This window comes from Petaurus breviceps, unplaced genomic scaffold (genome assembly GCF_028583685.1).
Source record: "Petaurus breviceps papuanus isolate PSGF00001 unplaced genomic scaffold, PetGlider_PUasm1.0 90504, whole genome shotgun sequence".
Lineage (NCBI taxonomy): Eukaryota > Metazoa > Chordata > Mammalia > Diprotodontia > Petauridae > Petaurus > Petaurus breviceps.
Genome location: NW_027187266.1, coordinates 2,202,513 through 2,229,679, shown reverse-complemented (window position 1 = coordinate 2,229,679; position 27,167 = coordinate 2,202,513). Strand labels below are relative to the sequence as shown.

General features: G+C 36.9%; 1 long non-coding RNA gene and 1 pseudogene across 1 annotated transcript; one reads left to right on the top strand and one right to left on the bottom strand.

Annotated features, from left to right (window-relative positions):
- Positions 1 to 429: 429 nt before the first annotated feature.
- LOC138141872 (uncharacterized) lies at positions 430 to 4,249 on the bottom strand. The gene is made up of 3 exons (XR_011163293.1): positions 4,126 to 4,249; positions 2,726 to 2,806; positions 430 to 1,717 (listed from the first exon to the last, which is right to left on the bottom strand). It is a non-coding gene; the product is annotated as an uncharacterized lncRNA (long non-coding RNA).
- A 21,847-nt stretch (positions 4,250 to 26,096) lies between these two features.
- Positions 26,097 to 26,486, top strand: LOC138141871 (ubiquitin-like FUBI-ribosomal protein eS30 fusion protein; annotated as a pseudogene).
- The last annotated feature ends 681 nt before the right edge of the window (positions 26,487 to 27,167 follow it).

The window sequence follows — 27,167 nt, the reverse complement described above, 5'->3', positions numbered from 1 at the left end:
TTTCCAATCTTTTTTTATTATTTCCTTTGAGATTCTTGACCTGTTGTACTTCCAAATGCATTTTTTAAGTCTACAAAGTAATTCTTTGGTCAATTTGATTAGCATGACACTGAATGAGTTAATTTGGGTAGTATTGCCATTTTTATTATATTAGCTCTGCCTATCTATGAGCAATTAATATTTCTTTAATTCTTAAGGTTTGTCTTTATCTCTGTAAATAGTGTTTTATAATTGTATTGATATAGTTCTTGTGCATATCTTGGTAGGCAGCATCCCAGGTATTTTATATATTCTATAGTTATTTTTATACATTCTACAGTTATTTAGAATTTTTATTTCTATGTCTTCCTGTTGGAATTTTTTTTTGTATTTGTAAGGGTTATGGGATTTAAAGATCTCCCATGCCCCATGGACGTGCTGACATAGCAGAGCAAGAGAAAGTGAAAAGCCGAGCTAACGGTCCTGCGGTTGGCAGTTGGTGGCGGTTGCCTTTTTTTTTTTTTTTTTTGAGTTAGGACTCCAGCTGAGCACTGCCAGGGGCCGGAGCTGCTGGGAGCGCTCTTCCAGGACACTGGGTGGTTGCTGTGAGTGGGGAGAGGAGGACCTTTGCCTGAAGTAGCCTGTTCTGTTTTAAAGGCTTGAAAATGTGGGTGCTTTCTACTTTATCTACCTGTGCCAATATCATAACTACTCTGATGGCTTTCACTTTCTGGTTTTGGGACTCAGTCTTTTGGTATCTTAATAAATTTTCTAGTTTATTTCCCCAAATGGCAAACCTGACGTGTTTTGTGATGGATAATTATATCAGCATATTTGTAATCTCTATAGGCATTGTGAATATGGCATTGCTGATACAGTATTTTAAAGAAAAGCTGACTATTTTGTAAATTGAGTTTATAGTCTTCAACTTTGCTAAAGCTATTGTTTCAGTTATTTTAGCTTACCCTAGAATTCTCTAAGTACACCATCATATCATCTGTAAAAATGATTATTTTTCTTCTTCATTTACACTTATTTTCTCAATTTCTTTTCATTGTTTACTTTCTGATCTCATTGGAAAGGATTATTGTTTGTCCTCATTACAAATAATGATGGACCTTGTTTTTAGATATATACCATTTTTCCCATTAAATAAAGCTCCATTTATTCCTGTTTGCTACTGTTTTTAACGGAAATGAGTGCCATTAAAAGTCAAAAGCTTTTAATGCATTTATTTATATAATTTAACTTAATATTTTCTTAATATTATACCAACTTTGCATGCCTACAACCAAATTATTCTTATCTCTGGAGTCGGTAAAAACCTAGAAATCAGCTCCTGAGGTCTCAGCACCAAAACAAAGAAACAAAAAGTTAGTAAATGAATCAAAAGAACTTTTATGATGCCAGAACTGCATGATACACCAACCCAGAAAAGGAGCCTAATTCAAAAGTTCCTATAATCCAAATTTCTAAGAAAAAAAAAAAGGCTTGCCCACAAGATCATAAATCTGCTGAAACTGCTCTCTGAGGTCACTCTTGACTTCCTTTACCTAAAATTTAATGGCTTTTATTTTCTTTCCTCAGGTAAATTGACCTTACAGTATTTTATTCTGTGGACTACCTCTTCCTTTTATGTACTTTTTTCTCTTAGTTTGTGTGATGCTGTACTCCTTGTCCAACACTTTAAATGCAGGATCTTCTCACTCTTCTCCACATTTTCTCCCTTTGTGAAAGGCTGCAGGATATAATGGATAGAGTGATTGACTGAATATCAGGAAAACTTCAGTTCAGATAACACCTTTGACACTTGCTAGCTATATGACCATGGAGAAATGACATAACTTCCTTGAGCCTCAACTGAAAAATGGGGATTTTAAAACTGATAGTAGATATCTCACAGGACATCACATTATGTGTGGTATAATTTATATAAAGGAGTTTGGTAGCCTTAAAACTTTATACAAATATCAGTTATTCTTGTATCTAATATACTCCCATGGCTTTGATTATTACCTTTGAGTAGATAACTCACAAATTTTGCCTAAAAGATTATATAACCTATTAGAGCTTTCTGCCTTGAGTCTATACCCTCCAATTCTTCCTTCTCAATCACTCCTGAATTAATCATCCTAACATAGGCTTCTGTGTATATCACTCCACTAAAAATCTTTCAGGTGTTCCACATTGTCTACCAAACAAAATATTAATTGCTTATCTTGGCATTTAAGGCCTTTCATGACCCGATTCTAACCTTCCCTTCCAACTTTGCCTTATACTTCTCTTTGCATACTCTAAGTTCTGTACAACTTGAACTATTTTCCAGTGCACCCTAAAATTCTCAGCCCTTCTTGGGTAAGCTGCTTATTTCCATGCATTTATTCATATCATCTTTCATCCACCTTTGTCTTCTGCAATCAAATTTCTCATGACATTTTCCCTTGCCTCTCCTTTATACTTAGCATACTCTCTATTCATGTATTTGTGGATGTATTGTTGGCTTTTCTGACACAATTAAAGTTTAAGATACTTGAGTATCAGGTCTGTGTCATATTTCTATGTCCAGTCCTATGCACAATGACATCAGCCCACTAAATGATTGATGAATATTGTTGACTTCAACTAAATCCAGTTCAATCAAATGGAGTGTTTATATGGGAGAAGAAAAAAGGTCAATTAATATCATAATTTATGACCTTTTATGCCCTAAGAGGGGGTCAATATAAATGGGTTTTATCCTGCTTACCTTGTAAGATGTGGCCAAAATACAACAGAACATGAACTGTGTTTGATGTGAAGGAGGAAGCTGAGCAGCTGTCATTCATCTCTGCATTTAAACAAAGAAGAGGAAATAGGCTTAAATTCAATCAAGAGAGATTTCCGTTTGGACCTAAGGAAGGATTCCTTGACTATCAGGGTGATAAAGAACCAAAATTGGCTCTCAAAGGAATTTTTGGAGTCCTTTCATCCTTGGAGACTTTCAAGAAGAGGAGAAACAATAACAGGTCCTGGATGGTATTGACATTCACGTTTAGGAGGTCAGAGGCTAGATAGAATAGGGCAGCATCCTCTATTAGTCTATGAAATGATTTCCACAATTAAATGAAAAATAAGAGGGACCTACTAAATTAGTAATGCAAGTTAGCATAAGCCCCAGGACTGAAAGAAATCAGGCTGTGGGTAAGAACTCTAATGGAAATTAGAAACATCCCTGGATCAACAGAAATTAAAAACACCACCCACTGCAATAACATGGAACTTCTTCAAGCTACTGACATCTGCTGCCTGTGATATCAAACAGGCAGATAAAAGGGGAGGGGGGCAATTCCAGGTCCACAAAGATGTTCACCAGTCCTTGCCACACCATCTGTGATTACTGCTGCAAAAAGAGACGAAGTCAATGAATGTTTTGCTGGACAGAGGAAAGAAAGCTCTGGTGCAGATACCTGGGAGGAGTTGTGGTGAAACAGAAAGACAGAATGAGTTTAGAATTACTAAGCCTTCTGTAATCTTTCATGTGGTCTTAAATTCCAGTCACCAGCCAAACTGAAGTAGTCAGAATATTGCCTTTCCTAAAAACAATAGTAATCTTTGATGCTTATATAGCATACTATGCTTACATGTTGGTGACTTCAATGGATTTATAGCTGATTTTCACACAAACCCATTAGTACTGAATTTGATACTTTGGGGGAACATTGGCTTTCTAGGTCTAACATGATATTCTGGGATATTTTTACAATCCTGAGATCTACTAGGATTCCATTTTAGGAATATCACTGAATCACAGGATTCTATATCCCATCAGTTTACTTGGTAAGGCTCTTCTCTCCCTCCCCTCCCTCCCTCTCTCTCTCTCTCTCTCTCTCTCTCTCTCTCTCTCTCTCTCTCTCTCTCTCTCTCTCTCTGTCTCTCTGTCTCTCTCTGTCTCTCTCCCTCTCTTTCTCTCTCTCTCTCTCTCTCTCTCTCTCTCTCTCTCTCTCTCTCTCTCTCTCTCTCTCTCTTACACACACACACACACACACACACAGAAATATTGAAAAAAACAATAAAGACATGTGTTTACCCAATCATTCAGGAATACCACTCACCAACACAGTGTGGTGGCAAGCATAATGAGGTTCAAAAGAATATTTGGAATCTCACCACAAACACCTTGGGTGTTGCTTGGCACTGCTATGGTGTGTCTGGATAAATAATTTGGAGGGTAATCAGACAGTGTAGTCTTTTTACAGGGTGTAATGGAGATAAAAGCCAGAAAGGCCCACACCTAAAAAAAAAAAAAGATATCGTGAGCTTGCAGGTGAAGTACGAATGAATTTTCTGTCATTCAGGAAGACATATATTTCTTCTCACCTTGGTTCTATTTCACTTGTTTCAATTTGATCATCATTAAAAAGATTTAGAATGACAAAGGACCTTATATATCATCCCCCTCATTTAAATGACAAGAATACCAAGGGTCAATAATGTTCACATGATCACAGATCTAGAGCAAAAGGGGATCTCAGATACTATCTAGTTTGGCTTCCCCATTTTACAGATAAACTGTTGACCAAAGAGGTTAAGGGACTTCTGGTCACACATGTTGCAGAACTGGGATTTGAGCCTAACTCCTTTGAATCTTGATCCTATCAATGCTATTTTTGCTATGCAGAAATTAGCATAGAAGATTACACACACACACACGCCCACGCGCACACATGCACACACATAAAATATAAATAAACATATATCTTTATTTACATATATATGTGTATAGATAGTGATATCAATATATGGATATTGGTATCAATATTTACACCTATTTTTGCACATACATCTATACATATGTAAGGTGCTCCCAGTTTTATGCAGTTTTAAGTTTTGATAGAATATATATATATACATGTATGTATATATATGTGTATATTATATACATATATGTAATATCCACCAAGTCAATTCAGCAGGAATATATTAAATGCCTACTATATGCTAAGCAATATGTTGATTGAGAATACAAAGAAAGGCAACAAACAAATAAAAAACAGTTCTTACCCTCTAGAAGCTTACAGTCTAATGGGGGGGGGGGGGTGGCACACAACATGCAAACAACTCTGTACAAACAAAATATATACAGGATAAATTGCGGCTAATTTCAGTGGGTAGACACAAAGATTAAGGAGAACTGGGGGATATTTCTTGCAGAAAATAGGACTTAGCTCAGATCTGAAGGAAGCTGTGGAAGCCAGGAAGTGGAGATAAGGAGGGAGAGAGTTCCAAGGAGGGAAAGTCACCTCAAAACACATAGTGTAATGGTACATTTGAACTGGACTTGATACCTTTGCTTTTGTACAACTCTTTGAAATAAAATGTTTGAGAGAATCAAGGCCAAGGACAAATCACCAAAAGGATTTGCTCCAGATTGACACTGGTCACTACTTGTTTCAGTTATTTGATTCAATAAGCATTTATCAAGTGACTTCCACACATACATTTCTACCAAAATGAAAGAGAAATAAACAAAATAGTCCTTGCCACTAAGTTACTTATACAATACTTTTGGATCTAGTCTTTTAAATAATTCTTAATTTATCTAACTATGTTACCGTATGTGGAACAGTAAAGAGATCTCTATTTCAGGTTCAGAAGAGGTCTGTGTTAGAACTCCATCTGTGCTACTTATAGCAGCTACCTATGTTGACTTAGGAAAATCTTTTTATCTTTCTGCACATCATAAAATCACAAGATAATACATTTAGATATGGGAAGGATGTCTGAGGTCTTCTAGTCCAACACTCAGTCAGCCTCATGGTCCCATCTCTTACTTCCCTCAAGATTGGAATCTCTGTGTCCCTTGAAGAAGGGTAGACAGGATTATAGAAATATTTAGCAATGCTTCCTGAAAACCATATTTTGACAACCTATGTTAACATCCATATCATATAGGCAGCACATGCCTTGCATATACACACAGAAAACAAATTCACGGTATGTAGCAACAATGCAATATTCACAGTACCAACAATCACTATAAATATACCAGCATAGTACTCAATCACAAAATGTAACAGATGCCCCATATAAAAGACAGAAGCAAAACATTTATTTAGACACCAGAAAACTGAATCCCAAAACCAGTAAGCCGATTCTATTATAGTAGCAAAGAAGTTAATAAGCCACAACAGCACAGAGAGCCACAGCATCCTTTAGCTTTTCCACAAACCAACACAAGCCTATCAGTCACAGCAGGTGGCAAGCACCAACCATTACTCACAAGCCTACTTGTCTCCCTCTAATGTGTCCTCTCCTACCAACCCTGTCTAGCTGCTCTGACTCCCAGTTTCCTGTGGGTTCTACTCCACTCTTCAGCAAACTTTTCCCACCACAGGTTCCTTGTGACTACATTCAGCCTATTACGGGGCAGAGTATATTTTCAAAGCAGGGAGGGTCTTCAAATTCCCTTAGGCCTATTAAGGGGCAGGGATGATCTTCAAATTCCCCTTACACAGTAGGAAGCTCATTCATCAAAAGAAAAATTATATCATATGACTATGACAAAGCTCAGGAATATACTATGATACATTCACAGTAGGAGGTTCAGTCATAAAAAGATGGGAATCAAATGATTCTATTCTAAAGCTCAAACACATGGGTATTGATACAACAACAACCACAGTGACTTCATTTAGAAACACTTTCACATCTCACTTGATCCTTAACTCCAATGTGAGGCAAGAATTAAAGTTCTTAGTATTCCCATCGAACATCGAACAGATATGAAAACTAATTGCCACAGAGGATGTGACTTGCCCAGTCTTTAAGTGGCAGAATAAGAACACAAATTTCCAGCTTCCCATTATACCACTGAAACGAAAGATAGTAATAATCCTCAGTCACTTTTACTTTTGAAATTATAATTCTGAATTATAGAATTATAGGCATCAGCAAAAACATATACAAATTCAACTTTAGGGACATTTTTTTTTCTCTTCAAAGTCCTAAATCTCCAATGTTCTTATAATAAAACCAAACCAAAACAAAAAAGACAGCATTTACACAACACATTTTGACAACTTTTTATTAAGTATCTATGACATACAAAGTACTATACTAGGAACTAAGGATTTGAAAACAGAAAAAAAAAAGTCCTCTCCCTAAAGGATCATATATTTTATTGGGTAGGATACACACACACACACACACACACACACATATGTATTGTGTTTAAGAGTAAATATAGGATAATTTGAGGAGGCCATCAACTAGTGAGGGAACAGATCAAGAAATTTACTAGTGGCACAGTGAATAGAAAACATCAACTCTGGAGTCAGGATGGACCTGAGTTCAAATCCAGCCTCAGACCCTTAACACTTACTAGCCTTGTGATCTTGGGCAAGTCACTTAACTCCAATTGCTCTCCAAAAAAAAAAAAGCAAAAAAAAGAAATTTACTAAAGCTCATCCACAAACTTTACTCATAGGACAGCATCCAGAACAATCACTCAGAGCTGGCCTCCGACCTCTTTTTGTTTCTTCTCTTTATTCTTTCTTTAGCTTGTTTTCATTCTTGTTTCTTCTTCCTTTTCCTTCTCTCTTCTTCCACTTTCTTCCTGTGTAAGTAAGGCACTCTCAGACGATGAAATTCCCAATCATACAATAGATAAGAATTAATTTTTAGGGGCCACTAAGTGGAGCAGTGAGTAAAGTGCCGGCCCTGGAGTCAGAGTCGGGAGAACCTGAGTTCAGTTCCGGCCTCAGACACTTAACACACACACACACACACACACACACACACACACACACACACACTCAACTAGCCATGTAACACCAATCACCCTCCAAAAGGGAAAAAAAAAAGAATGAATTTTTACACCCTGCTTCCTCCCCATTAAGTGAGAAATTATAATGACACTGGTGTTTTCCACCACACTTATAACATTAATAAATGGAAAATGATGGACTGGTAATATTTCCAAGGAGACATCTAATATGCACAAAATCTTACCCTTTCCCTGAATAAAGTAGACGTGCTGGATTGAGACCCCATTAGAAGGGACACGTTTCCTAACACTGGGATCTTCCAAGAGTTTTTCCTAGTGGGGCTCCAGGAAAAGGATGGATCACAGACTAAAACGTTCTAAAACAGAATAAAGGGGTCACCTACCTGGGCTTTCTTTAGGTCACAAACATAGAGAAATATTGTGGCTTAGTGGAAAGGACACTAGTCTCAGGATAAATAGGGATATGCATTTGAATCCTACTTCCAACACTCACTTTAACTATAGGACTTTGAACAGATCATTTAATATCTTATAAGTCCAATTAATGGTAGCTAGGTGGTGCAGTGGATAGAGTGCAGGTTCCCGAGGTAGGAAGACTCATCTTCCAGAGTTCAAAGCAGACCTCAGACATTTACTACCGTAACTATGTGGCCTTGGGCAAGTCACTTAATCCTGTTTGCCTCCTTCTTATCCGTAAAATGAGCTGGAGAAAGAAATGCCAAATCATTCCGATATTTTTGCCAAGAAAACCCCATGTTTTTACAAAGAATCCTACATGACTGAACAACAAACATTTCAATTCTCTTTTCTGTAAAATGGGGATAATAAAACATGTAGCACCTTCTTAACAAAGTTGAAGATCAAATGAATTAATCTGTAAAGATTTTTAAGCCTTAAAGCATTATAAAGGTGGCAGATATTATTAATTAAAATCAAGTCAACAATTGTTCATTGACAATTTATTGGTTCCATGTATAAAAACAAAAAAAGAAGACCAGAGACCTCTGAAAACATACACAAACCACACCATCCATAGTTTATTTGTGCAATTCTTCTGACTGAGGGCATCTATTTCAAACAAAGAATTCAGCATCAAGGAGATATTTTGGCATATTTTCTAGTGATTCCATAAGCAAGAGGAAAAAGTGGAAAATCAGGATCACAGATTTAGAGCTGGAAAAGAATTCAGAGGTAATCTCATCCATTTACCATCATGTAAAGGACAAGAGAATTACATGACATGGCAATTTTATATATGTTTAGTATTTCTCTTGGTAGCTATGCATCAAAGCAGCAGTTCAAATGTCATTTGTTCATCCATCTTGAAGAATGCATTGAAAAATGTTTCTTGGGTGGGCAGGAGTACTTGAAGTCTAAGGCTGTTTCTCATAATTTTGTTCTTCTTTGAACTACAAACTTAAAGGCTGACTCAACTCACCATTAGCTGTGTAGATAACATAAATAACACCTGGGGAAGGGATCTGCTTATTGATTTATTGCAAAACTTGAAAGAAATGCTCTGAAGTGGAGAATTTACTGTGCTATTGAAATGTCATTGCTTACATGTTGCATTAGGGTGCGACAAGCTTTTTGGGGAAGTTTATTATCCTTTTACTGTATGTAATGCTCAGCTAGACACATTACTATTTAATTTGGTTTCAGGAGGAGAAAGCATATTTCAAAGAGATGAGACATCCATATTCAACTGATTTCATCATTTTCATCATAAGCAAAGGAGGTCTGAACAAATCAAAACTTTGATACTTTTGTGGATTAGGGAATCTCATTAATTTAGGTCTCCCGCTCAACAATGGACATTGTCAACCAATCATATATGTCATGTGATTCTTGCTTGTGCCCATATTTTCCAAAAGTGAGGTAAAAGATTTTATGACCTATATAATTAGCACTTTTGGAAAAGTTCTAGTCCTAGAGTTTTTCTATAAGTAAAACATTTTTTTTTTTTAGGTAAGTTAAGTGGACAAATATTGTAGAAACTCAAATCAGAAAATGTTACACAGGGAAAAGTTTCTTTGGAAAGGTTAGGATTCTGATATGTTATAAAGAATCATAGATTTAAATTTTTAAACAACTTTTTATGTCCCCCCTACTCCAAATATTAATAGCCTAGAAGAAGTTTACTGTAACTGATTATATCGGTCACGTAGACTGATAAATTTGTGTACACACACACACACACACACACACACACAATGTTAGGACCAAGATATGTAAATATATGGGTTTATCTCCCTTTTGTTCACACATAGACAGATACACACACAATGTTAGGAGGAAGATATGTAAGTATATGGGTTTATCTCCCTTTTCATATTGGTATTCACTTGTACACAATTTGCTTTTGATTCCTTAGAAGGGAAAGTACTGAGTGAAATAAGTTAATTTCCCTTTTTCATTCTGTTCTTGCTTTGATAACAACTAACTCAGTATTTTTGAAACTGGATCTAATAGCTACATTCTGTATACTGAGTGGAGACTGAAATCTCATTTCAAAAGTTTGATTCGCATTTTAGAGCAAATGGCAGACAATCATAGTAAATGTTTCTACTGATGTGAGAGTAGAAGGAAAGCTCTTAATTTACAAGCACAAGGACATCTCAAGAAGATCCAACTAGACATCTCTTTGCTAAAAGATGGCATTTTAAATTTGCATACCAAATCAGTCCCAATTCAAAGGAGCTCATTTTGTGGCATGTTCTAATCTCACCGGTGGAGTGAATTTTCAAGAACCACGATACTGAGTCTGGGCTATTGATATTAACTGCATCATACAAAGTGCACACAAATGTGTAACATATTTATTGATGATCTTGATTGAGTCCCCTCAATGGCCCAGGTTTTATGTAGTTGAATTTACACTTGAGGCCCAGAATTGCCTAGATGCCCTAATAACCAGAATAAAATTTCCCAGAAATTGCTGACTTTTGCATGGTCAGGGATGAAAAGCAATAGGTTTCCTATGGTTTCTATCCCAAACCATAACTCAGTGTCTGTGCACTAGAAGATTCACAAACTTTGGTAAACTTTTCAATAAACCTGGGCTTAGTTTCAGGGTTTTGGTGAAACCTGAAACCAAGTTCTCTTTGCCTTCTCTCAGTTCAAGTCACAAAAGTTTAATGTAGCTCTGGCTCCCACTTCCCTGAAGCCTCTCTGAAGTCTCATGAACTGATGTGGCTGATTTGGCATATGTCTTCCAGGGAGGAAGGAGAACCAAGTCCATTGAGATATTCATTGTTTTTCAAAAGTAATAAAACTAGAATACTAGAATAAAGAGATTTGGACTGTCCTTCCCATTTTAGTAAGTGTGCTGACAAGGTCTTTGCACTCAGATTCAAAGACTAGTCATCTCCCAACAGCAACACACTGTAGAGCTAAATCTCCATTTCGGGAGAACAATGACAAATTCAATTAGGTGTCCTAAGTGCTATGGCAGGTCAATCAGGTTATATATATAATTAACCCTAATTGGTACTTCTCCAAAGAGTAACATTCTTTACCTGCAGTCAACTAATACTCAGAAAGGTGCAAAATTCTTTCTGGACTTTGAAAAACATCAAAGCAATCCCTCTTAATGTGATTCTCTTGATCCAACTTGGAGTCAACAGCTGCAGGATCATCTCTAGTAGGAAACTGGGACTAACAATAAAACAGAATTCACAAAATAAGTCTGAAAATTAGTGATAGCTACCAATAAATTTTATTAAACTCCTGGCAACCAAACTCCAAAAAGAAACTACAAAATGTTACCTCTTGTATTTTACCACAGATTGCAGTAATACCCTTTAGGAATATTTCAGAGAAGGGGCAGTGGAAAATAAACTAATTTACCTCATGAACTTAATTTAAAGTGAAACCTAAGCAAATGCAAGTTGATAATTACACTCCTGTTTCATGTCATCACAAACCCCATCAAACTAGAAAGGAAAGATAAAGAAAGTCAGAAACAAAAAGGCTCCAAAACAAGTCATAACTAGTTCCAAAGATTTTGGCACTTTTTTTCCACAGGTAATGGAGTGAAAAAAAATGTAATAAAATAATCTATCAAGTGACATCATGGAATTATAAACAGAAGACTTGGATTCTAAGTTTGCTACTAGTTAACTATGTGACCTAGCACAACTTACTTTTCCCCCTCAGGGCCTCAGTTTTTCCATCTGTAAAATGAGAGAATAGATGATTTTTGAAATCCTTCCAGGCCTGACATCTACAAATCTATGATATTATGCAGTGCTCAAAGGAACCAGAATATGACTAATACAATATGAAATAAGATGTTGCTATTTTTATATTTAAAAAGGAAACAGAAATGAAAAGGATACATGGAATTCACTGAGCAAAAAAAAAGGAAAAGGAAAGGAAAAAAAAACCTTTTCATTTCAAAAATTCAAACAGAATAGAAATTGTAGCCCTCCTGTGTTATTATGCTTCTGTAACAGCCCTCTACTTACCGACCTTTAGCAGTCCGGAATAAGCAGCAGTGACTAGGGCTGGGGAGTCTACTTCCTAAATCAGTTTCATTCCCTCCAAGGTCTGCCCTCTTTTTGAATTATTACACCACCTGGCACAAGGAATATTATTGACTCTGGAGAGAAGAGGCTAATTTTGCAATAATTTTTACAGATTGCTAACTGAAAAACAAGAACAAAAATGAACTACTAGGTAGTTGAAACCACCGACTTTCACTGCTCCTTCCTGCTCCTGAGTAATTTATTGCAATAGACCTCAGCTCCCACACTCACTCCAACACTTTGGCCTGTCTGGGATGCTTACTTCGTGTAGGCCTAAGGCCAAGAAAGAATCAGGCTTCATCTGTGTATTTCAAAGCACACTACATAGGTTGGAGCTCCCACAATTTTTTCTGTGTTCTTAACACCATTTGGAAAAGTGGAGCTAATGGCTTACAAAGAAAGTGATCTAAATGCAAATATCTATCACATCACCTGTGGATTAACAGCAACAGCACTCCAAAAAAGGGTGGAAAAAATTTAAAAACTGTAAATTACATCAATCCATAAACTTCCACTATTTTAATCCACTTAATAGTTTGAAATAGAGCATGTTCTCAATTGTGGACAATTTAACCTTGGAAGTTCATGTGGCCTGTCATTCCTTTCTCATCTTGGCCTTGATCCCACAAACAAGAGTTCACACTGATGTCCAATGAATCATTTGTATATACTCAACAGCTGTCCTCCTATTACAGAAGATGCCCAAACAGATGTCTTAAACACAATAGTAGCAGAAAAAGAAAACTGCCTACATAATATTAATATTAACCAGGATAGATACCACACAGAGTAGCTACAATGAAAGAAGAAAAGGAATTAAAACATCCATGATCTTACAAAACAAAAAAATCCCCTCCTCCTCCCCTTCCTCCACCTCTTCCTCTTCTTCCTCTTCCTCAAAATAGCCAGGAGTAAACCTCATCACATAAATGTCCAGAGTTTAGGCATTAAGTAAGATGAACTGGAAGTCTTCAGACAATGAGGGAAGTTTGACCTAATAAATATCAGAGACTTGATAGGTTGAAACTCATGACTAGAATGTGGCTCTAGAACAGGGGGTAGGGAACCTGCGTCGTCAAGACCACATGTGACCCTCTACGTCCTCAAGTGTGACCCTTTCAATCCAAAGTCAAAGAACCACACTTGAGGACCTAGAGGGCCACATGTGGCTTTGAAGCCAAAGGTCCCCCACACCTGCAAATTGGCCTTACTCAAAATAAAAATAGGTAAAAAAAAAAAAGGTGAGAGTAGGGGGAGATAATATTATATATTAACAAAGTGAAAAATTCAGGAACCAAAGTGAGGAATCATGATCAAAAATAGGTAGATAATCAATGGAGAAAGAAATAGAAATTATTTTTTCTTTGGAATAAAATTATAGACAACCTAGAAGGAAAGGGTAAATAAATGAGGAGCTTGAGAAATGCACTGAGAAACAAGCCTAGCATAAAGATAAATAGGTAGACATATAGACAAGCAAACAGGCAGATAGATAAAATAATAAGTATTTACTACATATCAGGTACTGTGCTAAGTGCTGGACATACAAATATAACCAAGAAAGATTGCCTCTGCTTTCAAAGAGTTTATATTCTAATAGGGGAACAAAACACACAAAAATGGGAGGCAACACAAAGGGTGGGACTAAGCATATTCCAAAGCAAATGAACATAGCAACCTAGAGTTTGATAAACATAAATTGCCTACGATTGGGGCAAAAACTCACTATTTCACAAAACCTGCTTGAAAAACTAGAAAGTAGTCTGGCAGAAACTGGGCATAGATGAATGTCTCACACCACATAGTAAGATAAGCTCAAAATGGGTATGTGATATAGACATAATAGGTGATATCACAAACAAATTAGTGAAGCATGAATGAAATTATCTGTCAGATTGCTGTCAGAAAATATTTGTCAGACAGGAAGAATTCATGACCAAAGAAAAGACAGAGAAGTTCATGGGAGGTAAAATGGATAATTTTGGTTGCATAAAATTAAAAATGCTTTATACAAGCAAACCTAATATAGCTAAATATTAGAAGAAAACTAAAATAGAAGCGAACATCTTTGCTTCTTGTTTCTCTCTGTAAAGCCACACACAAGCAGCTTTCCAGAGGACTGTTGCTGTGAACAGCTTTCAAGATTCTGATTATATAGTATAGCAAACTCCCGATTTATTCAATAACAAATCTGAGCAAAACATTCACAGAAAATCAAGGTACAGCATTCACAATGTTACAACTTATCACAGAAAATCAAAATACAGCATTCACTATGTCACAACTCAACAACTATCTCTAAAATATCCATATAGTTTTCACCAAAGTGGTCACATAATTTTAAACAAAGTACATTCATTTAGTCAATCACAAAATCCTTAATTCAATCACAAAGTACAAAAGTCAAAGTTATCCAGCCCTAGGTCACAATGAATCATAATCTTCTCAGTCAGTACACAGTATCCAAGTAAAGTCATCTTTCAGCTTGGCTGAAGGCTGTCTCTCAGCTTCCTTGGTTCTTCTTCCATGGTCCCAGCTCCAACTGTCACCTGAGTTCAAAGGCAGGCAGCTCCCAGTTCCTTGTCCACCTCATTGTCCAATTCTTCATCCTGTTCCCATTCCATATTGTAGTTCACAGTGTACAATCCACCTCAAGTCCTTCACAGTTCCTGTTTCTGGGAAGACAAAGCTTGACAGAGCCACAATAATATTCATATACATTGCCGGCACCATCATATCTGCCTATGAAATCAACTCAGACCCACCAATAAGGTCTGAGAACTCAATACAAATCATTAGCATAGAAATCAACACAGACCCACAAACAAGGTCCAAGTGGTCAGCACAAATCATCAGTAAAGTCTCAGGACCTTCAAAACCCTCCTCCAGGACTTCTGTAAACATACAACCAGAAAATCCTCTTTTAGGGCTTCCAGTAAGGTCCCAAGGCTTCTGTACAAAGTACCACAAACAAACAATAACACAAACAGAGCAGACAGAGTGCTGGGATACCACAAGTTTTCTCCTTCTTAACTCTGCCACCACAAAAGTCCTCTTCTCATTTCTGCTGTCTCAAGCCCTCTTCTCAGTTCTGCTGTCTTCTTATATATGGCCATTAGCTTCTCCCCAGGAGTTCACAAGTTCTAGGGTTCACAAGTTGTGGGGTTCACACATTCTGTTTCTTAACAGACTTGATACAAGGTTCAAAAGAAACTTGAATTGAAACAAAAGTGTTAATTCAATAGCTGAAACAAGATGTGAACTACTTCTGTGCTTATCATTGCACTCTAATAAAGGTTCATTTCTCAAATATATAGGGAACTGAGCCAAATTTTTAAAATAAGAGCTATTCCCCAATAGATAAATGATCAAGGGTCAGGTAGTTTTAAAGGAAGAAGTCAAAGCTATCAATAGTCATATAAAAATGTTCTTGATCACTAATAATTTCTTTAAAGAAATGCAAATTTAGACAACTCTGAGGTGCCACCTTAGAGTCATCAGATTGGCTAAGATGACATAAAAAGAAAATGACAAATGTTAGAAAGGTTGTGACAAAATAGACTGTTGGTGAAGCTATAAGCAGTCCAACCATTCTGGAAAGTAATTTTGAACTATACCCAAAATTCTATTAAACTGAGCATACCCTTTTTAACCTAGCAGTACCACTACTAGAGTTGTTTCCCAACAAGACCAAAGAAAAAGGAAAAAAAATCTATATGTACAAAAATATTCATAGCAGCTCTTTTTTATGGTAGCAAAGAATTGGAAAATAGGGGGATGATATCAGCTGAGTGGCTGAACAAATTACAGTATGTGAATGTGATGGAATACTATCGTGGTATAAGCAGTGATCAAGGGTATGGTTTCAGAAAGATCTGAGAAGATTAACGTGAACTAATATAAAGTGAAGTGAATAGAACCAGGAATTTACACAGTTACAGCAATTAAAGTGCAGATTGAAGCATTTTTTTCTTTTCTTTTTTTAAAGCGGCTATTACAGAAATTTGCATGACCATTTTTGTAACGTATTGTTTATTTTTTGTCTTCTCAATGAGTGGAGGAAGGAAAGAATCTATAACTAGTATTAAAATTAAATTGAATTTAAAAGGGGGGTTAGAGATGTAGAAAGACCTGGATATAGCATAGAGGCCTAATTATGGGTCAAAATAAGTAAAAAGTTCACTTATCAGAGCCCAACGTCTCAAGGGCAGAGTCCAAGTTTCTGGTGGGGTGGGGGATGTGTTCAGAGTAGAGGCAGCATAGTGTGGAGATAGCCAAGAGATCGGATATTGTAGTGATAGAGGTATTTAATCATTTAGACAAAAAGAGATAAGATAATAATTAGCTGACTTGCCTTAATTCATTCAAAGGTAGAAGAAACCAAGAAAGAAAAATATATTTTCCAGATTTGATTCTCACTGACAGAGAGGGACTAGTTACTGAGATGGTAATGATGCAAACTCTGGGGTACAAGTGATTTTCCCAGTCTAGAGTTTGTGATAAACAAGTAGAAATCTGGACCTAATACACCCTACATTTTTGGAGAAGAGATTTCAGAGAGTTCAGAGGAAGAGTAGGTAGGATTCCATGGACAAAAATTCTGTAGAAGAAGTCAGCCCAAGAGGGATTAGAAAATGAAGAATGAATATCTGATGACCCAAAGAAAAATTATTCTGTAAAGGAAAAATAGGAATTGTCTGAAGAAACCAATTTGTATACATAGAGACCAAGCCAACCAACTTGGATCTTTTTAAAATATATGAACATTGAACAGCTGTACATATATCAATGGAGGATGGATACAAGGGTATGGCACAGTTCTATAACAGTGTAAGGAGTGCTAACCACTGGACTTAATATGCCTTTGCTGCAATCTAACATTACAGATTCCCTCGATGGCTGGGGCTTACTCATGCTGCTGAGTTAAGCACGGGGTCTACAGCAACTGCAGAAGCAGCTGTCAAATAGATTCTAAATGGGGGTTGCTCTTCTGGAATCACCACTGCTAAAGTTAGGTTGGAAACATACCCAGGCCCTAAGCAGGGTCCTGGTCCATGTTGTTTACCTGAATAAAAATATAAGTTCTGAAGGGTCAGCAACTACCTTAATTTTTTGTTTGTGTATCTTCAATCCTAGCACAGTATTTGACATGTCATATGTGCTTAATAAATTCTTGCTGATTAATGGATTGATTAATTGGTTGGGTAAAACAAAGAGAATGTGGTATACCTTTCCTCCCTTCCATCTTTCCTTCCTTCTTTCCTGCCTCAAAGAATTGAGAGGAAAAAGCTTTATAAACCTTTAAAGTGATATATCAATATAAATTATTATAATTAGAGTCTTATCATTCTTCCCTCCCCCCTGCCCCACTTTACCACACATGACATGTTTGAGAGGCTGAGCTTTGGTAAGACTATTTTTATTTTCATTAGGGAATAGAAGGATTGTCTATCTTCCCATCTTCTTAACATTAATTAAACTAAAGATTGATATATTAGGGGCGGCCAGGTAGCACAGCAAGTAAGAGCACCAGCTCCAGTGTTGAGAAGACCTGGAGATCAAATCCCGGGCTCAGAAACTTAGCACCTACCCAGAAACACCTGGCCGTGTAATCTTGAGCAAGTTACTTAACCCCAATTACTTAGGGTTAGGCTAGGTGGCTCAGCAAGTAAGAGCACCAGCTCCAGTGTCGGGATGACCTGGATCAAATCCGGGCTCAGATACTCAGCACCACACCCATAAATAACTGGCCATGTAACCTTGAGCAAGTTACTTAACCCCAATTGCTTTAAAAAAAAAAAGATTGATATATTAATTGGAAAAGATTTTTGACCATATATACAAAGCAGAATTTAAGGTACATAATATTAATAGTTAGCCCAAAAGCTGTCACTGTAAAAAACAAGGATATGTACAAAGAAAATAAATTAGCACTAGGTCACCATTATAAATCCAAAGGGCTAAAGAACAGAATGGATAGAATGGAAGATATGGCATTCCTATAGAGAAGCCTCAAAGTATAATTTAACCATAGTGTGAGGTGCAAAGAACAATAGGAGACAAGTGCTACTTTCAATACATCTCTTGTTATTCTATAGAAAGGAGCATAGGATTTAATACTGTAATAAACTTAAGGAGTCATAGAATGATAAGGCCATCTAGTCCAGTTTATGCAAGACCACAATTCCTATTTCACCACCATGCTTCCTAGTCACTCAGGTTTGAAAATTTCATTGTGGCCAAAAACTTCTTACTCAGACTCTACCTATATAATTACTTGCCAAATTTTGTCTCTACTTCTATAATTTCTCTTTTATCTCCATCCTTCTCTCTATTATTGTGGCCACCACTCTAGTTCAAGGTCTTGTCATCTCTGCCCTAGACAAACTCAGTGATATTGGTCTCCTTCCTCAAGCATTTCCCTTCTTTAATTCATCCTTCTCCCAGTTGCCCAAAATATTTTCTTAAATCATTCTTACCACATCCTCCTCCCCCCATTTCATAAAACTAAAGGTTCCCTATTGCCTTTAGATGAAAATATAAACTCCTTTGTGTGGCATTTAAAGACCTTCACAACCTGGTCTTACTTTTGTAGGTCCTCCCCCTACAACCTACTTTTCAAGTCTTATTTTACATCCAAGTAAACTGACCTTCCTATTCTCTAATATGCAGTTTCCTAAAACACAAATACTCTATGTCCCTCTTTGCATTGGCTCTTCCTCTGCACTTGATTATGCTTCCTCCTTATCTCTGCCCTTTAGAATCTCTTGCTTACTTCAAAATCAGGTGAAGTCTTTTCTGGTCTTTCTTGCTGCTAGTACTCTCCCCCACAACTTGCTTTATACTTTAAAAAAAAATTATGTATTTGAATATGTACCTATTTTCTCCTTCTATAGACTATAACTTCCTTGGTGGCATTCATTTTTTTTCTCTTTATCCCCAAGACTTACCAAATGCTTGTTTGAATGATTTTACATCATACCAAATAAGTAATAATCCAGCCTTTGTTTGAAAACCTTCAGTGATGGGGAAACCACTGCCTGTGAAAGTCTACTTTACTTTTGGGTAGCTCTGATTTTTAGGAATTTTTTTTCCCTTATAGGAACAGCAAACTTTTCATTTTACAGATAAGGAAACCAAGGCTCATAGATGTATTTGCCTAAGGTTACACAAAGGGTAATATCTCTAACATCTGCCCCTTTCTCTCCACCCACAGAAACAGCATCCTAGTTAGGGACCTTATCACCTCTCACCTGGACTTCTAGAATAGCCTAATTATTTTCCTGACTTCCAATGTCTCTCTTCTCCAATTTATCCTCCATACATCTGCTAAAATCATCTTCTTAAGTCACAAATCTGACCATGTTATACTCCTTTTTCAAATACTTTCACTGTTATTCCATTGTCTAAAGGATGAGGCATTTTATAATCTGGCTGCTACTTACATTGTACACTGGAAAGAGTGTTGGATTTGGAATCAAACTGTGACATTTAAAAAGTCTGAGAGATAAAGTTTCTGGGTAATTTAATAATTTTATTTAAAAAGCTAATAAATTTTATTAATTTTTAATTAATTAAATTTTATTAATAAAGCTAGTTTATTAGTAAAAAGAGCTCCGTAGCACTCTTGAATGCCAAAGTCTCCTCATGGTGGTAGCCTCACAGTTTATATGCATTTGGAAGAGCAGGTATTCCTGAGGGTGGCAGTCAATTCTGATTGGTTAACAAGTAATGAGTAAATAAATATTATAATGGGAGGGCTACATTACAATGAATGTCTTGGGACTTGAATCACCCAAATCTTGGTCAAAGAGACTTATCAATTTCCATATCACCTGTCTGATAAATGGGAGAATCCACATTTTCCCAAATCTGTCTGAGTAAATATAATGAACAGGAATATTTCCATTAGCCCACACTTAGTCTTTGGCTAAGATTTTCCACATTGGTTGATCTCCGTATGAAGAATTAGAAAAGGGGGAAAACCTTAGTCCTAATTCAATAATTATTTGTCAATACAAGAGAGAAATAATGATTTTTCTTGTTATGTTCTGTGTTCAAACTCCAGCTCTGCTGTTTGCTACCCATTTTACTATGGGCAAAACTCTTAGCAACTCTGGGCCTCAGTTTTTTCCTAGTACGTAAAATGTGTCTAGATTGTGTCTAGATGACTGAACACATCAGTTATAAATTTATGATGTTATGAATTGCCTTCCAGGCTTATTTATATCACTCTTCTTTTTGAATTCCATATCCAAACTCAACTACTTGGCATATCTCCCATCTCCAGAAATTCAGAGAAGGGACCTTTCCCCAACTCCCATTCTTCAAATGTACTTCCTTCACATAGACACAACACAGGTTCCACCTTCTTGGTGAAGACATCCCAGATCCCCACTCCACTTCATCCCCATTTGTTAATATATTCTCCAAATTTTTTCTTTATGATATGTTTATTTATTTTCATGTTGTCTCTTCCTGATTCTTTCTCCCCTGACCTAAGGAATATTTAGGTTACTTGAAAAGAGGAATTTTTTTTTCTTTGTATATTCAACACTTAGCAAAGTTCCTTGCACATAGAAAGCAATTAAGTAAATATTAGTTTACTGAAATTCAAATGAATTGAATTGGCAGTAATTAACAGAGGAAAGATTCAAAACCAAGTCCTCTAATTCTAAACTCAGAAGATTTTCTACTACACCACCTATACAAATTGTCTTAGCACACATAACCTGCCTTCTGTTTCAGGTACAGTAAGAACACCTAGCCTCTGGTCATTTTCATTTGGTCCTTTTGTTACACTTTATACCCACAATTGTTTACTTCTCAGACAATGAATAAGAGAAAACTATATGCTCTGCTACTGCATTCTTATGGGTAGAGTCAAGGGAAGCATGGCTGGGGCTCTTTGGATAGCAAGTCTATAAGACAGCAAGATTTATGGGTGGATAAAGATGAACAGAGAGTAGAGATTAAAGTATGATTAAGGGGTGGCCAAGTAGCACAGCGAGTAAGAGCACCGGCTCCAGTGTCAGGATGACCTGGAGATCGAATCCCAGGCTCAGACACTTAGCACCCACCCAGAAACACCTGGCCGTGTAACCTTGAGCAAGTTACTTAACCCTGATTACTTATTTTAATAAAAAGTATGATTAAACATCAATATGTATAATAGGCAGGAAAACACAGACAGAATATTCTACTTCTGGAATCATGTGACCTGAATTCCAGCTTATTTGCACATTATACCAACTATCCCAAATCTATTACCTCCATTTACAATCTACTTCTTTATTCCTAAATAAACTTTCATAACCACAAACAGTTCTCTTTGCTTGTCAGTACTGGAGAACCCTCTTTAACTTCATTAAAGTACTATTGGCTGAAGAGCTATATTCAACATAAGATGATTACATATTAAATTTCACATTTGTGTATTATCTATAAAGTAGTCACCTGACAATGAACAGTTTTGACAAGGTTCTGGTGTGTCTAGTGTTATTTTGCACCATTGGTTAAGATAAGTCTCATGAGATTGGAGTCTTTACTTCAAAATGCATGTTGGTTGGTTTTCTTCTGATCAAGATATTTTTTTTCCCTAACGTGCCATTTGTTGGCAGTGGTGCTGAAGGAGGAGTTGAAATACTCTTTGCTTAAAGTTCACTTAATCAAAATTTCCCCACTGATTCAAATTATAGTAACTGCAGTATATCAACTTCCAGGTCATTTTCACTCCTTTCTCAAGGAATTGAGTACATAGTTCATTATCTTCCTCTCCTCCCTAACTCTTTTCCTTGTAAAAGAAGATTTTAATATCTAGCTTGATGCTACCTCAAAATCCCTATCCTCCAAATTCCCCAACCCCCTTAAATCCCATAACCTACTCCTAAATTCATACTCAGTTACAAATAAGGATGGTCACATGTTAGATCTCACTATTACAACGTTCCCTAATTAGAAACTTTGACATTCCCCTATCTAACTATAACCTACAATCACTACACCCCTCCCTATGCCTCATCCCTCTTAACCCTGTTCTTAACTCTCATCAAGACTTCTAATCCCTGAACTGAGGTTCTTTCTCAGGCCACTGTCCCCTGCTCTTCACTTGTCCTGTTGCCACTCTTTTCTTTCCAAAACTCAACCTTCTACCTCCCACCTCCAGAAATTCATAGATGAGATCTTTCCCATTACCCATTCTTGAAAACTAGTAACTCCACATAGACACCTCACAGATACCACCTTCTTGGTGAAGACATCCCAGATCCCCACTTTACTCCACTCCCACCATCTACCTCCATCTACCTCCTACATTACTATACAGGAGCAGCTGAATATAGCTGGAGAAAGTACCACAATCATGTTGACTGGATCCATTATAAAATCCTGTTATTTTTACCTCAAATGGGCCCTTAATTCAGTAAAGTTTTTCTTTTATTCCTCCCTAAATGATATCCTACCTTCTCGACAGAATTGATTCCAAACCTCTTCTCAAGTCTCCTATATCCAACCTCCCCACCCTCATCTCTCTCAGTTGAGTGCCTTGCTTCTTATTATACAAAGGGAAAAAAGTCAATTGATGTTAACTCCCTTTTCTCTCATTCTCTTCATTCAAAACCCCTTGATGTTATTTCTCACTGCCTCCTCTCCCCCACTCTCTGAAGAAGAGATGGACTTTCCCCTTGCCAACATCAACCCTTCCTCATATACACTTGATCCCATCCCCTCCTATTTTCTCCACCAGATTTAATTATCACTCATTTCCTCCTCTCTTGAATCTTTAATCTCTGCTTTTCAAGTGGTTTTTTCCTACTACTTTCAAACCATTAAGTTTCTATGCCAGAGATCTCTTTCCTTTTCCAAATTCCTAGAAAAAATGAGTCTATACTTACTAGCTCCATTTACTCTTTTCTCACTCATTCTACAATACATTTCAATTTTGATTTTCAATCTCATTGTTCTATTGAAGCTGCTTTCTCCAAATTTAACAATGATCTGTTAATTACCAAATCTGATGGCTTTTTCTTAGTACTAATGGTTCTCTACTATTTCATACCTTTGATATAGTTCATCACTCTCTCTTCCAGGATAATCTCTCCATTCTGGGTTTTCATGTCACTACTCTCTCTTCATTTGCTTCCTACTTGTCTGAAAACTGTCAGTCTGTCTTTATTACTCATCCTCTATATCATCTTCCTGACTGTGAAAGTTCCCCAAAGTTCTGTCCCGGACACTCTTCTTTTCTTCCTCTTTACTCTTCTTAAAAAATCTGATAAGCTTTCACGAGCTTAACTATCATCTTTATACAGATGTCTATATCCAGTCTCTCCCCTCAATTTCATCCACATAGCACCAGTGGCTAATGGGATATTTTAAACTGGATGTCCCAAAGACATCTTAAATTAAACATTTCTTAAACTGAAGTTATTATCTTTCTTCCTTTTCTAAATTTCTTCTTGCCCCCTTTTAAATCCCTCTTTTAAATTTCCTCTTTACTTTCAAAGGCACTAGCATTTTTCTAGTCTGCCAGGTTTGTAACCTAGACTATATTCTTGACTCCTCACTCTTCTTCCTCCCATATATCTAATCAGATGCCAAATCTCACTATTTCTACCTCCACAACATCTCTCACATCTGACCCCTTATCTTTACTCACACTCAACCTCTCCCTATTCCAGTATATCATACACACAGATGCCAAAGGAATTTTCCTTAAATGCAGGTCTGACAGTGTGACTCAACTACTCAATCCACTCCAGAGGCTTCCTATTGCCTCTAGGATAAAATATAAATTTTTTTGTTAAGCTTTTATGTACCTACACATTCTGATCCCAATCTATTTATCTGGTCCCACTAGATATTACTCCCTCCTCCCACGTTCTGTGATTCAACCAAACTGGTCTTCACTTTGTACCACAAATGTGGCAATTTACCTCCCATCTCCACTGTTTTTCCTTAGCCATCTCACATGACTGGAATTCACTCCCTCTTTTCCTCTGCTCCTTAGCATTCTTCTCCTCCTTTAAGAAAAAGCTTGAGTACAATGATGGACGGAGCCTTTCTTAATTCCCACGTAAATTGTGCCTTCCTTTCCAGGCATGTTCTCATAATTATTCACTTTATATTTATGCTCTGCATATGTTGCACATGCTTGTTTTCATCTTTAGAATGTGAACTCCTAGGGTGGCTGGGTGGCGCAGTGAAAGCACTGACCCTGGAGTCAGGAGGACCTGAATTCAAATCCAGCCTCAGACACTTAACACTTACCATGGGCAAGTCACTTAACCCCAATTGTGCTGTTTCCCCACCTCTGCTGTCCCCTCCCTGCCCCCCCCCCCCCCAAAAAAAAAAAAAAAAAAAAAAAGAATGTGAACTCCTTGCAAAATGGGATTATTTTATTGTTTGTGCTTGTATTCTCAGCACAGGGCACATAGCAGGTATTTAAGGAATATTAGTTGATATTGGTTGATAGTCAAAGGCCTTATGTGGAGAAATATGAACTATCACCATGATTTGAAAAGTATGCACTACCAATGGTGGGACAATAATGTTATCTGAATATATGATAAAAATATTGCCATCCTTCAAAACATTAGGAATTTGGGAATGTTGTGTTATACAATGGAAAAAAATCAAATGATCTGGATTTATATCTTTCATTTTATGAATATATAATATATATATACATATATATATATATACACATACATACATGTGTAACCTTGGGCAAGTTGTAATCTCACTGGCTCTTCTTCCTCCTGAGCAAAAATGAAAGGATTGGACTAGGCCTCATTCACCACTAGGTTCATGAGCATATGATTATTAGTGGCCCAGTGAATAGTTTTAAGCTTTAACTCTGCCATTGATAGAGTGTCCCCAGGCTAATCTCTCTCTTGATAGAATAGAGCCTGGGTTTTAATACTAGCTCTTCTAATTATTAGTTATGTGACCTTGGATACATTGTTTCCTCACTCTGGGATTCAGTTTCATCACACATTAAAATTAGAAGATTGGAACAAATGGTAATTAAACTCCCCTCCAGCTCTAAAATAATACAGTGCAATGTAATGGACATAATTTTCTACTTATGAATCAATACTTTAATGAATTTATAATCTCTTCTATAAGGAAACCCCTCTACAAATACAGGCTGCAATCTATTCATTCTTTCTCATCTTATATCATTGTAATTTCATGTGATTTAGTTTCACCTTAGTCCTAAATTCAACATTCCTATGAACTTCAGTTTATTATCTATCTATGGTCCATTTCCTCCCTGAAATTCTCCACTGAGAATCTATGCCACAATCTAGGGACTCTCTTCCATTTCATTCAGCTCATTGAATATTTATTTAAGTTCCTCCCATGTGCTTGCTTCTGCATTTGGTGATAGGAACAAAAGACAAAAATGAAGCAATGCCCTCAAGAACACCTGCCCTCAAGAAGATTATGTTCTAAGAAATGATATTACATACATATAGATAAGCAAAAGCAAAGCATATGAAAGTAATATAAGGAAAAATTTTGAAATATATATATATATATTTATATATAAGGGCCAGTGAGATTACAACTTGCCCAAGGTTACACATGTATGTATGTGTGTATATATATATATATATATATATATATATATATATGTGTGTGTGTATATATATATATATTATATATTCATAAAATGAAATATATATATATTTGAAAAAGGATGCTGCAATGATTTCTAAACAGTATCCTATACAACATTGAAAATGTATCTTTAGTCTCTTTCTGGTCTCCATCTTTGCCGCGGAGGAAGCAGGACTAAGTGTGTCCAAGTGGCCACCATGCAGCTGTTTGTCTAAGCACAGGCTCTGTACACCCTCAAGGTGACTGGGCAGGAGACCATCTCTCAGATCAAGGCCCATGTGGCGTCCCTGGAGGGCATCGCTCCCGAGGACCAGGTCCTGCTTCTAGGGGGCTCCCCGCTGGAGGATGAAGCCATCTTGGGGCAGTACAGAATGGAGCCCCTGTCCACCCTGGAAGTGGCTGGCCAGATGCTAGGAAGTAAAGTCCATGGCTCTCTGGCCCAAGCTGGAAAAGTGAGGGGTCAGACTCCCAAGGTGGCCAAGCAGGAGAAGAAGACTGGGTGTACTAAGAGGAGGATGCAGTACAATGACTTTGTCAACGTAGTACCCACCTTTGGCAAGAAGAAGGGCCCTAATGCCAACTCCTAATCCACTGATACTTTGTCCCCAATGAAGCCACTACGATTTAAAAAAAAAGTGGATCTTTAACACTGTTTATAATGCTTATTAGAAGTTCTCAATCTGAGTTTCTCTATGATCTCAGTTTTAGAAATCTGTCAAAAGTCAAAACCACTTAAAAATAGATTCTACAATTTTAAAGTGTCAGTATTATTTGAGAATATAACCGTACTTCAAGCTACATCTTTCCTCTGTGATAGAAACCAGGGAAAGATCTCCTCATATATAATTCCCTACCCCCAGGTCAGGGAAAATATAAGGAGAGAGGGAGGGGGAGAGAGAGAGGGAGGAGGAGAGAGAGAGGGTGGGTGGGGGAGAGAGAGAGGGAGGGGGAGAAGAAGGGAAAGAGAAAAGGGGGAGAGAGAGAGAAAGGAAGAAGAGGGGGAGGAGGAGAAGGAGGAGAAAGGGAGGAAGAGAGGGAGAAAAGAATAAAGGTACAAATTAACAACCAAATAAGTGGTCCTGTATATATAATAAAAATTTTCTAGAATCATAGAATTTAGAAATGGAAGGGTCTTTAATGATAATATAGTTCAATTTAATCATTTTTTTCAGTTGCATCTGAGTGACCCATTTGGAGTTTTCTTTATAAAGATAATGGAGTGAGTTTGCCATTTCCTTCTCCAGCCTATCTTATAAATGAGGAAACTG